This window comes from Mastomys coucha, unplaced genomic scaffold, assembly GCF_008632895.1.
Source record: "Mastomys coucha isolate ucsf_1 unplaced genomic scaffold, UCSF_Mcou_1 pScaffold1, whole genome shotgun sequence".
In the NCBI taxonomy this organism is placed as follows: domain Eukaryota; kingdom Metazoa; phylum Chordata; class Mammalia; order Rodentia; family Muridae; genus Mastomys; species Mastomys coucha.
Window position 1 is genome coordinate 75,343,793 of NW_022196891.1, and position 4,018 is coordinate 75,347,810.

Sequence of the window (4,018 nt, forward strand, 5' to 3'; positions counted from 1 at the left end):
AACTTGACAATTAATTAGAATATCTTGCTTTCCTATGAGGTTGGCCACATTATTTAACCTTTTTGTGTTTGGGGCTCTCTCCTAGCTGGAAGTAAAACAACTATTCGAAGTTTACTAGGAGAGAGTAGAGGTGGGGATGTTGCACCCCACTCAATTAGTACACATCACTCTGAAAACCCATCTGCTGGCCACTGATGCTGGGCACTGGCAGAGAGTTGAACACTGTGCTAGAAGAGCCCCTAGGTAGCAACTGCCAAAGCCAGCTGACTGAAATCATCTTCCTCACCATCCACGGCAAGCCCAGCACTGTCTTATAAATAGTCATTATTTCCATCTTGGACACTTGCCTGCACGTTCTCTAATTTAAATCCATCGCTCCTAATTTTAACTCCCTCCCACTAAATGCATCTCTGTTTTCGCTCTGCCCTCAAGGAATGAGCTCAGCGATGCCCTTTAATCAGGGCTGTAAGACTTTCTACAGATTCTAGAGTCCGCATGCTTTATTCTTTATTTTGTGTGAGCACACATGCATCTGTGGAGACCCGATGATCACTCTCAGGAGCAATCCACTCTGTGTTATCGAGACAGGGTCTCTGTTTAGCCCGAGGCTTGCCTAGTAGACTAGGCTAGCTTGTTGAGGGAACACGGGAGATCTATCCTTCTCTGCCTCTCCAGCCCTGGGGTTATAAGCACATGTCACCATGCCTGGGTTTTTTAATATGGGCTCTGGGGATTAAACACAAGTCCTCATGCTTGCACAGCAAGCTCTTCACCAACTGAAATGATGAATTTCGTCAGCCCCGATCAGTCTCCTGTAAGTAAGTCAGCTCTTTTAAGTGTTTAAGTTCGTGTGATCACGGACTGAAGTTACCAGTGTGCTGCATCCAATGTTCACAGCAGAATGTGATATTGCAGATTAAGTTTGAGCTAGGCTCTTTCACAGAAAAAAAAAATACAAACAAAAGATGTCATTGGTTGAGAGTGACTCGGTGGCAGAATTCTTGCCTAACACACATGAGACTTTGGGTTCTGCCTCCCATCACCACCCCCTTTCAAAAATCTGAATTATGATACAGAAACTTTCCCCACACACACACCTAGCAAGAGCCACATTCTCTAGAACTAGAACATTCTAATTCACAACCACTGTGCATCCTAGCATTGTAGGGTGGCTGTTGACATTTTTTTTTTTTTTTTTAAAAGAAGCAATACAGCTAGAAGGGAAAGAGGGCTATGACACAGATGTGTGGAGAGCCATGCTGACCACGCGTTAAGGATTAGGGGGACCTTGAACACAGTCCCAAAGCAATGACAAGACTGACAAGGAATGAGCTGGGAAAGAGTCTTCTAGGAAGTGGGACTGCCTTAAAGGAGGAAAAATTCATGTTAATTCTGAGCCTTGGAGTGCCAGGGTGGGGGATAGTCAAGGGGGCTCCCACCTGCTCAGAGGAGAAGGGGAGGGGGAAAGATTGTGGGAGGGGGTGACTGGGTGGGGACAGTGATGTGCCGTGGATAAGTAAAAAAAAAAATAAAATTAAAAAATTACATTATTTATTTATTTATTCATTTATCTGTGTGTGTGTGTGCACACGTGCGTGTGTGCATAGGCACACATGACCCCACACTTGTGTGGAGGTCAGAGGACAACTTGTAGTATTTCCTACCTTGTGGGCAATGTAGGGGATCAAATTCAGGTTGTCAGGCTCGGCGACAAAGTGCCGTTACCCACTGAGCCTAGCTGATGTTCCAAGCCTAGTACTTCTTGTTTCTCTTTAGGGAGAACCTTTTTCTCAATGTCTGCTAGAAGATCGGGAGTTTGAAACCAGCTCTTAGATGCTCTAGCCCACTTTCCTGCTTTGGGCTTTCTTATCCTTTGGGCTTGTTAGTTTTCACACTTATATTCCCACTGAGGGGATGGTGGCGAAACCCTGCTTGTCTTGTCTCTGCTTCTCACATGCGGCTATTCATTTCTTCTTAAAGATCATTTAGAAAGATGGCAACTAAAACTAGGTGCTGGGGCATACCTATGATCCTGGATGCTTAGAAGATGAGGCAGAGGGGCTGGCGAGATGGTTTAGTGGGTAAGAGCACTGACGGCTCTTCCAAAGGTCCTGAGTTCAAATCCCAGCAACCACATGGTGGCTCACAACCACCCATAATGAGATCTGATGCTCTCTCTCTGCTGGTGTGTCTGAAGTCAGCTACAGTGTACTTATATATAATAATAAATAAATAAATCTTAAAAAAAAAAAAGCCAGTCTCTCTGGGCTGGTGCCCTGAGCAGACCTTGGGCACAAGCTCTGCAGCCAGTCCCACAACACCCAGAGGAAGCTCCACTCCCAGGCGCTCTGACACTCTCAGGATCAGAGATGAGGAGGACACAACATCTGTCCCAACACCGGGAGTAACTGGGACCAGCGGGACCAGGCACACAGGAACTCTGCCAGCAGAGTGGCTTGGGTTCCTTCTGGTCTGTCTCTCTCTCAGCTGGTGTCCTGAGCAGACCTTGGGCCCAGGCTCTGCAGCCAGTCCCACAACACCCAGAGGAAGCTGCTGCACTCCCAGGTGCTCTAACAAGCCCAGGGTCACAGGATCCCAGAATCACAGGATCACAGAGACAGCTTGACTCTGAGGAGTTCTGACACAACCAGGATCACAGGAAGGACAGGCTCCAGTCAGATTTAGCAAGGGCAGGTAGCAGTACAGATAACCAGATGGCAGGGGGCAACCATAATAAAATAACACAAACCAAGGTTATTTGGCATCATCAGAACCCAATTCTCCCACCACAGCAAGTCCTGGACACACCATCACACCAGAAAAGTAAGACTCAGATCTAAAATCACTTCTCATGATGATGATACAGGACTTTAAGAAAGACATAAATAGCACCCTCAAAGAAATACAAGAGAATACAGGTAAACAGCTAGAAGCTCTTAAAGAGGAAACACAAAAATCCCTTAAAGAACTGCAGGAAAACACAATCAAACAGGTGAAGGAAATGAGCAAAACCATATAAAATCTAAAAATTGAAATAGAAACAATAAAGAAATCAGAAAGAGAGACAACCCTGGAGATACAAAACCTAGGAAAGAAATCAGGAGCCATAGATGCAAGCATCACCAACAGAATGCAAGAGATAGAAGAGAGAATCTCAGGGGCAGAAGACACCTTAGAAAACATTGACACAACAGTCAAAGAAAATACAAAAAGCAAAAAGCTCCTAACCCAAAACATCCAGGAAATCCAGGATGCAATGAGAAGACCAAACCTAAGGATAATAGCTATAGAAGAGAGTGAAGACTCCCAATGTAATGGGCCAGTAAATATCTTCAACAAAATTATAGAAGAAAACTTCCTGACCTAAAGAAAGAGATGCCCATGAACATACAAGAAGTCTACAGAACTCCAAATAGACTGGACCAGAACAGAAATTCCTCCCATCACATAATAATCAAAACACCAAATGCACTAAACAAAGAAAGAATTTTAAAAGTAGTAAGGGAAAAAAGGCAAGTAACATATAAAGGCAGGCCTATCAGACTTCTCACCAGAGACTATGAAAGCTAGAAGATCCTGGGCAGATATTATACAGACCCTACAAGAACACAAATGCCAGCCCAGGCTACTATACCCAGCAAAACTCTCAATTACCTTAGATGGAGAAAACAAGATATTCCATGACAAAACCAAATTTACACAATGTCTTTCCACAAATCCAGCCCTACAAAGGATAATAGATGGAGAACATCAACATAAGGAGCAAAACTACACCCTAGAAGAAGGAAGAAAGTAATCTTTCAACAAATCCACACAAACTTAATTCTACGTCTTACAACAAAACAACAGGAAGTGACAATTACCTTTTCTTAATATCTTAATATGAAAATTAATATTACCAACATATCCTAATCAATTGAAATCCAAAAATGTGAGGGGTTAGAAATTTATTGATTGTCATCCAATGGTCTCTCTAATTTGTTAATTGGAGAAATAGGTCCAATATTGTACAATCTAT